Below are 15,069 nucleotides of genomic sequence, written 5' to 3'. Positions count from 1 at the left end.
GGATTGTTCCTGCTAGCTGGTTTGTAGGTATTTGCCAATTTGACTGCCAGTTTTGGTTTTGTGAAGTGGAGGGTGGCCATTGAGATGGATATGGGTTGTTCTGCTAAAATGGTGGAAAGTAAGAGGAATTTGGCCAACTATTTTTTGGACTTGATTGATTGGACCAAGGTGGCATAGAAAATTCTTGTGGTGACCAATTAGGAAAAGGTTATTGGTTCTACCATGTAGCCCCTGTGTATTGCTGAGAATTATATTGTGAGGGTTGAAAGAATGAAGATGGGTCGGGAGGCATACCTGGTTTTCATGCTTGCCATTGGCGACACTGATTTAACAGGTAGACTGGTTCCTTTTCTTCCTCTTCCTCTTTGAAGACTGCTTTTAACCCTGGAAGTGATGGGCAATCTTCTGTGGCATGTTCTTTGGTGCATATGGCACAGGTCTATACCGTATCCAATGAACATTCTTTATGACTATGTTTCTTCTTGCATCAAGGGCAAAAGATTGCCAGGTTCTGTTCTGCTTCGACCTGCTTCTGCTTGGCTTGCATGATGTGCAATTGTGTTGTCAAAGTTCCCAAGATATCTATTTTAAAATCTTCCAACAGGTTGCCAATTTCAGTACGAGTAATGCCTCCACCAGAGATTTTGATGTCCCTGGTGATCATATCACATTCATCTAGTTTTAATCTTGTACTGCCCCTTGAGCATCTGATACACAAATTAATAATGTTAGCATAGTCTTCTTGATAGATATTACCTTTACCCATAATATTTAATGTCTATATCCATTGGTCTTTCATCCCCTTAATCAGTGTCGTTTTTACCACGTTATAAGGCAAAGGCAGATTTGCGTAGGGAGACCTTTGGAGGTTATATTGGAAACACTCCACCTACTCTTCCAATGATTCACTAGGTCTTGCTACCATTTGGAATATCTCATCTTTTAGTTCCCTAGATCTGCAATAATCTTGATATTTTTTAAGGAAAGCGGTATTCATTTGGTCCCAATCGTTTGTGGTGCCCCCACCTAGTCCCATAAACTAACACAGGGCTGCTCCCTTTAACGTGGAGGGAAACATCTTTAGTTTCTAAGGGTCGGTGGTGTAATCATAACCCCGACATAGGACATCAAATTCAAACAGAAACACATCCACATCTTCTGATGTGAGTCCATGAAAGGTGGGAATATTTTGTAGAGGGATAGCTTTCATGGGTGCGTTAACAGCTATGTCAACGATAGGATACTGTAATGAAGAGGTCTTGGGTGCTTGTGGATTATTGGCCATTTGATCAAAGATATTACAGTACCCTTCTGGGATTTCTGGAGCTAGAGAGTTATCCCTTGGTTGTCTATAATAGGTAGGAAAGATCCTAACAACACTCCCTTGATCTGGGACACTGGGTGTCTTTTGTTCAATTACTACCTGAGGGGATCTTGGTTCCTCTATTTCCCCTGTTTCTGCTCCTCCTTCACGAATGTTGCAAGAATTCCCTTCTTGCGATGGTGTTGTTCCTGAATTTTCAATGTCTTGACAACTCTAATAAGTCCCTTCAGTTTTACTGTGGACCTCAGCGTAGGCTACAGATGGTGAACCTGTGGCCCGAAGGGAGATAGTAGGTTCTCTGGAAGAAATGGTTCAGGGACCTACTAATGGCTGAGATTCAGCTTTTCTTAAGATGTCATCGATAAAATTTGATCATCCAAGGGTCACCGGTCCCTTAGATTTTTTAGGTTTGGGATGTGGAATTATATTGTTTTCTAGTATTTTCTTCTTATACATTCATGCAAAAATTCAAATGTTTATTTCTACCTTAAGTTCCTAGCAATTCTGCTGGAAAGCGGGTAGGGGAGAAGGCATTTTACTTGCTCCTTACGCAGGTTCTTCCCTTCCATTTTTAATACCTAGTTCTCTCTCAACAGACAAACATCAAACACCTACTTCACTTTTCTGTAATTGTGCTGAAAAGCGGGCGGAGGAGCAAGCACTTTCTTTCTCGTTACGTAGGTTCTTACCTTCTGTTTTCAATACCCAATTCTTTCCCAACAACAATTATCAGACATACATCACTCTTTGTAAGGTGGCAACAATCTCCCCGGCAACTCCTAATTACCCCACATTAATCATCAACCCGGGCAAGTCCTTTTATTTCAAGAGTGTACACAATATGTGCATGCTATGAATTTACAGAGTAATGCTTCTTAAAATGAAGTATAGATATTTAATACAAGAACAAACAGAAGCATCTAATAAACTCAAATTACAATCATTAAAGGAAATATGACATCTAAGCTTCAAGATTGAATTCTTTACTGAAATCATAATCAAATCTCACACAAGAAATTTAATCAACAATAACATTAGCCGAGAGCATAGTAGCAATAACTCATCTCTTCCTAGTTGATTCAATCTAAATCATACTCAATCTCTACGAAGCAATCCAGATGGAAATGATATCAATATGAGAGTTCAATAGCAATAACCAAACTCTTTACAGTTGATTAAATCAATCCGAATAATTATCTAAGTAACTCAATCTACAATGAATGTAAACTAAATCAAATGAGAGTGTTGTAAATCACATAAAGCAAAGATATTCCTTCAATTCAAAAAAATAGTAAAAAGCACATAAGATGGGAAAATTAACAAATTAATCAAACTTGTTGAAATCAGAAAGATATAATACAAAGAAGTAGTTTAATCCACCAGAGGTTGGGCCCTTATTTGCCAGCAAATGCTGCTAAGCTACTTCAGATAAGGCGAATGAACAACAACCTCAAATTATATATTAATCATTAAACTTGAGTAACATTACAATATGATCGCATTCTCTCGACAACACGAATTTGTAAATTAAAATTATAGTTTGAAATAACAAGGATTCCTCCCCTCTCTTCCTACAATCATCTTCTTTATAATCGGAAAGGGTAAAAGATAAATGTGATCCCTCAATATCTCCTGATCCTGAGGGATTTGCAACTGATTGCTAACTTCAAACACCTTTCCTTTTTCACGCTGATCCTCCTAATTCTCCCTCAGCCTTGTCCGCAATCAATGTGTTTCACCCTCCGTTTGTTGGTTTATGATGTTCCATCGTTAGAGAACAAGAACTGTTCCTTTCGTCATTTTTCTGCATAAATAAGAGTAAAAGTCAGTTACTATGGCTAAATCTTAACTGCGAGTAATTCAGTTGTTTTTTATCATAATCAATCAATATATTAAAGCATTAAGATATGAAAAAGATAAGAAACAAGGAAAAAGGTGATGAAATTAATGGTAAATACATACCCATTTTGTGGCTCAACAAGTGCTACATATTTATTTTAAAATTTTAGTGCTACACACTTTTTTTTTCTAGTACTAAACACTTCTTTTTTAATTTTTAGATATACACACTTTATTTTTGAATTTTTATTCCTACGCAATTTTTTTGAATTTTAAATACATGCAAACATAATTTTTTGAAGAAATATTTGGATAAAGATTTATACATTTAGTTACTCATATGTTTTAGTGCTATGAAGTCATGCACACATTTTATTACTAGACACTTTTTTGAATTTTAATTTTTCATGGATGGAATCCTATGTGCATGATGACTTGTGATTCAGATTTATGAAAGAACGAACTTAAATGAATATTTATATAGAAACACAGAGATATAACAAAAAATGGACTTCAATTAATTAATATCAAATGTTGAAAATTATTTACTTGTAAAATCAAAATCAACTAGCTCAGGTGATGGTGGCTTATCTGTAAGAAGAGATGTGACAGCTAAATGTCTTCTAGACTATGTTAGAATAAGGATCAGAGTCCTTTTTATTATTGAAAAACAATGAAAAACTCTAAACATCCAAAAATCTAACTGTAGGAGATGAATCACCAAAAGTTTGTTGGCCCTGTTGGGGTTAGCTGGGATGCTAGCTTCCTGGGATTGTAACATTAGCATACGATCTTTGTTTGGCATGCACAATACCTGCTTAGAAATATCTATCTCAGGAAAACAACTTTCGACTGCAAACCCTTGCCAATGTATTCTTTTTTCCCCATTTTCAAAAAATGTTGTTTAGGGCGTCAAAATGGCTTTGGAAGTTGAGGACCCAAAAACCTACCAAAAATAGAAAACAATGGTGGAAATTAGGAAATTGAAAGGAAAAAGTGTTGGCCCATGTGGAATAGGCATGTGGCAACCAATATCCACCTAGATAAACATGGTTGCTTCGAATATAGTGGTGGTTTGGGATACATGCAAACACCAAATTTTTAAAAAATGTGTATATCGCTATCCTTGATGTTATTTTTATATAAAGTAGACAAATATGTTATCTATAAAACTAAATACACATATTTAGTCATTTGTCTATATATATATATATATATATATATATATATATATATATATATATATATATATATTAGATTGTGCTAATGATGGCGTTATAATTTGAAGGATATAATGACTTTCATATTTAAAAAGAAATATATAAAATCAAGAACGTAAATTTTGAAAAAGTAGCTTGAAAAAGTAGTTTCATTGTTAGTGGAGAGGTTAGTTGGTATAATTGTCATTAAGATTGTAGTATATTCACTATACTGCTGGAACTTCATATAGAATCTCAACATATTTCTAGAATTCACGATTGACTAGAACGTCCCTAGATTTCTAGAATCTCAACATATTTGTGAAACACCTCATAAATCAATTTTCGGTAATACCTAAAAATAAACCTACACCTCAAATTTAAAACAGAAAACTACAAATCAACCACTTTTATATATATGTGGATAATAGACGTAGTGTATCGTAGAAAATCATGTCACTAAATTGATAAGCAATCAATCTCTACATAATGTCATATTGTCAGATTCAAATCCAACTCGAAATTTTTGCAAAATGGATTTTCTTAAATATTGTTGGGTATTTTTTTCATGGAGAAAATACCAAAAACCAAGAATTCAAACACACAGAGGCAATGCTCTGTTTCTACCTTTCCAGGATCTTTTGTGCACAGGGAAGCTTAAAAAAAACTTACTGAGGAACAGAGTATTTCACCACCATAGAAGATTTCTATTCATTAAACAAAAACTGATACATATTTCACCCTCTGTGCAGAGAGGGATTCACAAAACAAACTCTGTTGTAGTCACAGATTTTCCACTGCTGTGGATATTACAAAACCAATTTCATACAATTCCTATATTTTACAATGGCAGAATAAAAACATTATATCCCTGTTCTTAAACTCTTTTCGCACTGCTGTGCGTTCTATTCATTTCTATGAACCACTTATGCGCACAGGCACAACACAATGTTTTATAAAACATACATACCCAAAAAACGCACTACCACCGTTCGAAGGCACCATACCCATAAACTTTTTTTTTGCTCGCAGGCACAACAACACATGAAGACTACAGCACGCACTTACTAAAGACTCCCTATCGTAGACTTTTTTTTATGACAACGTATATATAATATATATATATAAAACATATAAAAAAAATGTGACGTATATCATATGGGACACATGCCCATAACCAAAATTAAAAGCATCTACCTAAAAACTACGAACAACACATAAATTCATTAAATTCTTTCATTCGGCGGTCAAACCATGAGTCTTTTACTCCACGCAATGCATTGATTTGCTGCAAGCCCGTGCACCTTCAGGAGATCGACGGTGGAAATCATTCGGGCGAATTGGATGGTGGACAACAATATCGGAAGGCACTCTGTCACCTAGCTTTATCGCCCGAGAAAACTACGTTGCATTACGTCAGTGGTGAACCACGTGTCAGCTCCATATTATATCGGAGCTCCTTGCCGGATTATTCCTTCGTCGGCATATTGCTCCGAGAAAATTCCGATGAACGGTTTCTGGCTTGGTACATCGGCGTTGAAATTAGATTTCAACACTCCCCTTTAATTTCAACAGCTGGGCATTCGGTCATACCGAGACACTTCCTCAAAAATTCAAAGCTCTTCTGATCCAGTGGCTTTGTCAAGATGTCTGCTACCTGTTCTTGAGTCCTGCAATGTTCTAGGACAATTTCTCCATTGTTCACCAATTCTCTGATGTAGTGAAACCTGGTATCAATGTGTTTCGTTCTCTTATGAAACACTGAATTCTTTGACAATGCAATAGCTGAGCTATTGTCACAAAAAATCACTGTCGCTTTTGCCTGCTCTTGGCCTAAGCTTCTCAACATTCTTCTCATCCACACTGCTTGACATGCTGCTGTTGTAGCTGCCACATATTCAGCCTCTACTGTAGACAATGCTACAATGGACTACTTCTTAGAAGCCTATGAGATGGCTCCTGAACCCATATTAAAAACATAACCGGAAGTGCTTTTCCGATCATCTACACTTCCAGCCCAATCACTGTCAGTGTATCCAACCAAATCTGAATGTTCTGAGGCATGATATAAAATTCCAAACATTTTGGTGCCTTTGACATACCTCAAAATTCTCTTTGCTGCCTGCCAATGTGCCTCCTTCGGCCTCTCCATGAACCTGGAAATTAAACTAACAGCATACATTAAATCAGGCCTAGTTGCTGTTAAATACATAAGGCTGCCAACAATACTTTTATACAAGCTAGGATCAAAATCCTTGCTGATGTCCTCTCTGCTGAGCTTTAATCCCATCACTGTGGGAGTGATTGCTGCCTTGCATTCTTCCATCTTAAATCTGCTCAAAATTTGATTTACATATCTTGCTTGAGATATAAAAATTCCTTTTTCATTTTGCTCTACTTCTATGCCTAAGAAGTATCTCAAGAAACCCATATCAGTCATTTCAAATTCATCCTTCATGACTGATTTAAAATTCTCAATAAGATAAATATCATTTCCACTGAAAATAACATCATCTACATACAAGACAACAATTAAAATTTTACCATCCTTTTCCTTCATGTAGACTGTGGGTTCTCCTTCACATTTGTCGAATTCATTATCCAATAGATAAGAATCTATCCTGTTGTACCATGCTCTTAGCGCTTGCTTCAGCCCATAAAGAGCTTTCTTCAATTTGCACACTTTGTGCTCTTCACCTTTCTTCTCATATCCGAGAGGCTGTTCCACATAGACCTCTTCCATTAACACTCCATTTAGGAATGCTGATTTCACATCCATTTGGTAGACTTTCCATTCATTTTGTGCTGCTATGGACAGCACTGCTCTCACGGTTTCCATTCTTGCAACCGGGGCGAAAGTCTCCTCATAATCTCTTCCATACTGCTGCTTGTAGCCTTTGACAACCAGCCTTGCCTTATGCCTTTCAATCTTGCCTTCAGCATTGCTCTTGGTCTTGTAGACCCATTTCACACCAATGACTTCTTTGCCTTTTGGTAACTCAACCAAATCCCATGTTTTGTTTCTCTCTATGGAATTCATCTCCTCATCCATAGCTTCTATCCATTTCCTATCTTTAATTGCATCTTCGAAATGAATAGGATCATCAACATGACAATACAAGGCAAATAAGGAATTCATTCCTTCATCATAAACGTCACTTAGATTTCTAAATTTCTTACCTCTTTCACTTGGTGTGCAAGTGCTTGAAGATGCACTTGAATTTCCTCCTTGTGGTGTGCTTGGAGAAGCACTCTCATTTATCCTCAATGGTGTACCTTGCTGTTCTTGTGTTGGCGCTGCTGTTTGGGGATGCATTTCAGCCACTTCCTCTTCATCTTCATCATGAGACAAACAGTTCTTGACATTCACTGTTTTCTCTATGCTTCCATCCCAAGCTTCCTCTTCAATGAATTGAACATCCCTGCTTACAAAGAACTTCTTGGTAGATGGGATGTACAGCCTGTAGGCTTTGGATTCATCACTGTATCCAATGAAGATGCATTTCTCCCCTTTGCTGTCCAACTTCCTCCTTAGCTGGTCTGGTATGTGTGCATAGGCCACACACCCAAAAACTCTCATGTGGGTGACTCCTTGCTTTCTCCCACTCCATGCCTCTTCTGGCACTTTGTTCATGACTGCTTTTGTAGGACACCTATTCAATATATAAACTGCACAATGTACAGCTTCAGCCCAATACTCATTTGGCAAATGCTTTGCCTTCAGCATGCTCCTCGCCATATCCATGATAGTCCTGTTCTTCCTTTCAGCAACTCCATTTTGCTGCAGAGTGTACCTTGCTGTAAACTGTTTATGAATTCCATTTTCTCTACAAAATCTTAGGAATTCCTTGGAGATATACTCACCTCCTCTATCACTTCTCAAAACTTTAATGTGCAGCCCGCTTTGGTTTTCAACAAATGCCTTGAAATTTTGGAATTTCTCAAACACTTTACTTTTGTTTTTAAGGAAATATATCCAAGTCTTTCTTGTACAGTCATCAATGAATGTTAAGAAATATAGGCTGCCAACTAATGATGGAGCTTGCATTGGTCCACACAAATCTGAGTGGATAATCTCTAAGGGTGCCTTTGCCCTTATGCTCTTCCCTGATGGAAAACTTTCTCTATGTTGTTTTCCCAGAATGCAGCCTTCACATAGGCTGTCCAGTTTCTCTATCAATGGTAATCCCTTTACCATTCCTTTTCTGCTCAATAAGTTTATACCTCCAAATTTAGATGCTTGAATCTCAAGTGCCATAACCAGTTCTCATCCTTTGGCACGCTTTGGAAGGCCTCTTTGGTAACTGCTGCCATTTCCTTCTTGTTCTTCAAGTCTGCCCTGATCCTGAGAGGGAACATCCTGTTCCTTGTCATCTTCACTTCAGCAATGCATCTTTTGCTGGGTGGTATGTCCATGATGGTGCACACATCATTTACAAAGTAAACATTGTAACCCTTTTGGACAAGCTGTCCAACACTCAAGAGGTTACATCTCATTCCGGGGACATAGTATACATCTGCTATGGTTTTCCTTTCTCCTTGTTTTGTAAATATTTTTATCTCCCCTTTTCCCATAACAGACACTTTACAATCAGTTCCTAGTGTGACCTCTGATTTCAAATTCTGATTTAAGGCTGAAAAGAGGGCTATATTCCCTGTCATATGGTTGCTGCAACCTGAGTCTAAAAACCATATGTCCTCACTATGTGTTTCAGCCATGTTACAAGCTAACAGGACATTGTCTTGACTGTTGTTTTCTCTTGTAACATTTGCATTTTGTCTGTTGTTCTTATCATGCTGTTTCTTTCTACAATCACTAGCATAATGTCCATACTTTTTGCAATAATAGCATTGAACATTAGATTTATCATACCTTTGTCCTTGAGCATGATGTTGTCCTCCTTGTTGGCTGCTGCCTTGGCCTTGGTTCTGATTTTGATTGCTGCCTCTTCCTTGTGCATTTGATGGGCTGTTCCTTCCACCTCTGTTCTGGCTTCTGCCTCTTCCTCTTCTGTTTCCTCTGCCTTGACCTCTTCCTCTTCCAAAGGACATCTGGGTCTTGAAGGTTTGCTCAAGAGATGAGTTTTCATTCCTACTCAACCTCTGCTCATGTGTTATCAGTGATGCATGTAGCTCATCAACTGAATAGTTTGAGAGATCCTTTGTCTCTTCAATGGTGGTGACTATGGCATCAAACTTTGAGGGTAAGACCCTCAATATTTTCTCCACAATCCTTCTGTCTTCAATGGTTTCTCCATGAGTTCTCATTTGTGTGATTACACCAATCACATGAGTGAAGAATGAGTCAATGTTATCTGACTCCTTCATGTTCAAGTTCTCAAAATCCTTTCTCAGCAATTGTAGTTTCGCTGTCTTCACTCTCTCCATGCCTTGATAGGCTGTCTTGAGGGTTTGCCATGCTTCATTTGATGTTTTAGCTGCTGCTATCCTTGGAAATATACTCTGGTCTACTGCTAGATGCAACAATAAAATGGCCTTTGCATCCTTCTTCCTATTGCTCTTCAGCAGATCCTTCTCTCCCTGAGTTAATGCATTGAACTCAGTTTCATCTGCTGGTTCTTCAAAACCATCTTCAACTATTTCCCATAAATCTTGAGAAGCAAACAAGGCTCTCATAGTTATAGACCAGTAGTCATAGTTCTTCCCATTGAACTGTGGGAGCTGGGTGTTAAACATACCCATACCAGTGCTTGTGCTGGCCATTCCTTGCATTCTGATCTATGCCTCTAAATCCTTGACTGTGTGATTAAAACAACTGACTGCTTCTTCAGCAACACAAAAAAAAACTTTTGGAATACCTGAATCTTTTGTTGACTGTCTTCTGTCTGCCTGAGAAGTTTTGCTGTAGCAACAACCTTCTCCCTTTAGCTTCTTTAACTTCTTTAAAGAGCCTAAGCCTGCTCTGATACCACTGTTGGGTATTTTTTTCATGGAGAAAATACCAAAAACCAAGAATTCAAACACACAGAGGCAATGCTCTGTTTCTACCTTTCCAGGATCTTTTGTGCACAGGGAAGCTTAAAAAAAACTTACTGAGGAACAGAGTATTTCACCACCATAGAAGATTTCTATTCATTAAACAAAAACTGATACATATTTCACCCTCTGTGCAGAACGGGATTCGCAAAACAAACTCTATTGTAGTCACAGATTTTCCACTGCTGTGGATATTACAAAACCAATTTCATACAATTCCTATATTTTACAATGGCAGAATAAAAACATTATATCCCTGTTCTTAAACTCTTTTCGCACCGCTCTGCGTTCTATTCATTTCTATGAACCACTTATGCGCACAGGCACAACACAATGTTTTATAAAACATACATACCCAAAAAACGCACTACCACCGTGCGAAGGCACCATACCCATAAACCTTTTTTTTTGCTCGCAGGCACAACAACACATGAAGACTATAGCACGCACTTACTAAAGACTCCCTATCGTAGACTTTTTTTTATGACAACGTATATATAAAATATATATAAAACATATAAAAAAAATGTGACGTATATCATATGGGACACATGCCCATAACCAAAATTAAAAGCATCTACCTAAAAACTACGAACAACACATAAATTCATTAAATTCTTTCATTCGGCGGTCAAACCATGAGTCTTTTACTCCACGCAATGCATTGATTTGCTGCAAGCCCGTGCACCTTCAGGAGATCGATGGCGGAAAGCATTCGGACGAATCGGACGGTGGACAACAAGTCACCTAGCTTTATCGCCCGAGAAAATTACGTTGCATTACGTCAGTGGTGAACCACGTGTCAGCTCCATATTATATCGGAGCTCCTAGCCGGATTATTCCTTCGTCGGCAAATTGCTCCGAGAAAATTCCGATGAACGGTTTCTGGCTTGGTACATCGGCGTTGAAATTAGATTTCAACAAATATGTAACAGACCAGGAATGGAATCATTATAATTATTACAGAAGAGAGACAGACTAGGATGCAAACAAGGAACGGAATAAATGTAAAGTATATTTTACTATTTTTATCTAAAAGGTAAGACAGTTCCATTTCTGACCTTGCCGAAATTGTCAATACCTTTACCGTCCAAAAGGATTCCTTAGAGAAATCAAGTATGCAAAATCGCATCGAAATGGAAGATCCCATTTATTTGGAATTTTCATTAGAAATTGTAATATAAATAGGCCAGGCACGACAGGGAAATGCTATATAGTTACAATAGGAAGCAAGTGCTAATGGCTCTTGTTTCTGTAACGCCGTTGATTTCGAGATCGGGTGTCCACAGATTGCTGATCAGCTCCAAGAATGATCGTTTGGCTCTCTGTCAACAACTTTCAAGTGCTCGAATGCTAATGCCAAAGAAATCTGTGACGCCAATATTAAGCATGAGCACTCAAAGACGCACAGGCAATCATCATTCCAACGTCTGGGACGATGACGTTATACATTCTCTCTCAACGTCATACGCGGTATTTATCTTAATCTCATTATTGCCTTATGTTCCTTTAAAATTAATGTATTAAGCACTGCAGTTTCACATGTTAAAATCCATCATTCATCAATCTCTGCAAGATAACTTTGTATTTCATTGAAATACGCCGTGACCAGGCACCTACATATCGTGAACGAGGAGAAACGCTTGTTGAAGATATCAAACACCGATTTTTGAGTGACATGAAAGATAGCTGCAGTGATGCCGCTGACGATTTAATCCGACGTCTTCAGATGGTGGATATTATCGAATGTTTGGGAATTGATAGACATTTTCAGCCTGAAATAAAAGAAGCTATCGATTACGTTTACAGGTTAAGCATTACACATGAATTTGATTTTCCATTTATAGGATTCAGTGATTGTATGCACTTCTAGATGATACATACTCATTCATTGATCATTAAAACCTCATTCATTGATGATTAGCAGATATTGGAACGAAACGGGCATCGGGCTCGGATCAAGAAATTCCGGCATTAAAGATCTCAACTCTACGGCGTTGGGATTTCGGGCACTCAGAATGCATCGATATAATGTCTCTTGAATAAAATATACCCTTGATGTCGTTTGACAGTTAAATAAGTGAGCTGAGATAACTTTGACAAATATATTTGATACTTATAGAATGTCATGCACTGATGAAACAGACGTTTTAGAGAATTTCAAAGATGAAAACGGGCAATTCTTCTGTAGTTCCAGTACTGGTGAAGAAGGAAATGCTGATAAAGAAGTGAGAAGCATGCTGTCATTATTCCGAGCTTCAAACATTTCGTTTCCCGGCGAAAAAGTGATGGAGGAGGCAAAGACATTCACAACACAGTATCTAACCCAAGTTTTAACAGGACACACTGTAGCTGACATCGATCAAAGCCTCCAGAGAGAGGTAAGTTGTAAACACCTTTTTTAACTTCTGGTATTGTATGCAAACTCTTCGCATCTGGAAATTATTTATTTATTTATTTTGTATGTTTTACCCTCCTAACATTGGCAAAAGTCTGATTTGATTACTGTTTTCCAGGTGAAATATGCATTGGAATTTCCATGGCATTGTAGTGTGCCTAGGTGGGAGGCTAGGAACTTTATCGAAATATATGAACAAAACTATTCATGGCTCAAGTACTAACCTTGTCCATAAGATTTGATCAGTTTCAATGAATCCTGAATTTCAACAAGTGTTTTCCATACACTAATATATGTTCACCATGTATTCTTTCAGGTCTAGTATGAACCAGAAAATTTTAGAGCTGGCAAAATTGGACTTCAATATTCTGCAATGTACACATAAGAAGGAAATGCAACTTATCTCGAGGTGCACTGGCCTTTGACATTATGATAGGATAGCATAGATTATGTATCTGATCATAATGCTTGCTTGTCAATTTAGTGACATGACCTTTGCAACATATAGGTGGTGGTCCGAGTCATATCTGCCGCAGCTGGATTTCTATAGGAAACGCCACGTGGAACTTTACTTTTGGGCGGTTCTAGGCACATTCGAGCTCGAATTTCGTAGCAGCAGAATCGCCTTCACAAAACTTTCAACAGTGATGACGGTTATAGATGACCTATATGATACTCACGGAACATTGGACGAAATCAAAATCTTCACTGAGGGAGTGAGAAGGTCAAGTCAAGTTCAAATTATAGCGACTATTATGTAGAAATTGGCGCGATCCATTAAATATTTTTAGTTCTGCAGGAGTGACGTTCTGGGATAGCCTATATCGCAGGAAGTTTTTAATTTTTTTAATAAACATTTTGAATTATTTTCAGATGGGATACTTCACTAATAAGCCGCCTTCCAGACCACATTCAAAAAATATTCGAGTTTTTCATGAAGACATCGAATGAATAGACTGCTGAAGTGGAAACAAAGCAAGGGCGTGACATGGCGGCGTATATAAGAAAAAATGGCGTATGTACTGTCTATGATTATTAGAGACATCTATGCAAAACATGCTTGTACCCTTTTTTATGTCCTTGTTATTAGTATGTCTGTATGAATGAAATATCTGACCGCTTGCCTTCACTTTTAGTGGGAGCGATACGTTGAGTCTTATCTGCAAGAAGCGGAATGGATGGCGGCTGGATATGTCCCCTCGTTTAATGAGTACTATAAGAATGGCCTCGCTAGCTCCGGGATGTGTGTGTTAAATTTGATTCCGCTTCTGTTAATGGATCAGATTCTACCAGACGACATTCTGAAACAAATAGTCTATCCATCCAAGATCCATGAGCTGTTAGAACTGACGATCCGAGTCAAGGACGACATAACGGACTTTGAGGTATTTGACATTCAAATTAATGTTCATTTTAAACATAAGATGAGATTAGGATTTGTTTTAACATTTGCCACTATGTGTGTGTTTGAAGCAAGAGAAGGAACACGGGGAGGTAGCTTCATGTTCAGAGTGTTATGTGAAAGACAATCCGGAATGTACCCGTGAAGATGCTTTAAATCATATGAAAGGCATCCTGGATCTTTCTGTCAGCCAACTGAATTGGGAATTTCTAAGGCATGACAATACAGTGCCGCTGTGCTGCAAAAGGTTTACTTTCAATCTTGCACGAGGCATGCACTTCCTCTTCAAATACAATGATGGCATATCCCTTTCTGACAATGAGGTAAAGGACCAAATATTCAAAGTTCTCATCCAGCCACTGCAGCTGTGACTGTGATCGTAATGGCGCATAGCGTTATCAATTTGCCGAGGGGTTTGAACATGTCGGTCTTATATTGCCACCGCTATGCTATAAATGTGGCTCAAAATATTCCGTGTTTTTGGTGGCCAGTGGTAACATATTTTTAATATCATAAACAATATTATAAATCCTATTGTTCATTTTTTGATCGCATAGTCTAACGAACCTTTTATATTGTAAAAGATTATTTATCACGTGAATGTTTTGAAGCCTTTTTTATATCTCCCACTTTATTTTGTTTGAAATTTAGCATAAATTTATTAAAGTAACAAGTTGGGTTTGTGTAATTTATAAGTCAGTTGTGTTATAATTTAGATGTTTTAAAAAAAAGTCAATGGGTTGAATGAATTTATAAAGTATTGGATTTGTGTAATTCATAAGACAGTGCGGTTATAATTTAGATATTTAAAAAAAATATGTGTGAATGTATTTATAATGTAAAGACTGTATTTTAAATAATAAAAAATTATAATAATAGATTTTTTTAATATATTTTTGTGAGTAAGTAA

At 37.5% G+C, this 15,069-nt stretch overlaps 1 pseudogene across 1 annotated transcript; it reads left to right on the top strand.

Moving 5' to 3' along the window:
* Nucleotides 1-11,398: 11,398 nt before the first annotated feature.
* Nucleotides 11,399-14,705, top strand: LOC149264929 (delta-selinene-like synthase, chloroplastic; annotated as a pseudogene). Its single transcript, XR_016250379.1, has 10 exons — nucleotides 11,399-11,832; nucleotides 11,972-12,168; nucleotides 12,287-12,419; nucleotides 12,516-12,740; nucleotides 12,876-12,973; nucleotides 13,074-13,166; nucleotides 13,266-13,481; nucleotides 13,631-13,772; nucleotides 13,894-14,142; nucleotides 14,231-14,705. The product of XR_016250379.1 is annotated as a delta-selinene-like synthase, chloroplastic (transcript).
* Nucleotides 14,706-15,069: the final 364 nt, after the last annotated feature.

The sequence above is a fragment of the Pinus tabuliformis genome, chromosome 6 (assembly GCF_031772625.1).
Source record: "Pinus tabuliformis cultivar Carrire ecotype Pingquan chromosome 6, CPIR1, whole genome shotgun sequence".
Lineage (NCBI taxonomy): Eukaryota > Viridiplantae > Streptophyta > Pinopsida > Pinales > Pinaceae > Pinus > Pinus tabuliformis.
This window is presented reverse-complemented; position numbering and strand designations above follow the sequence as displayed.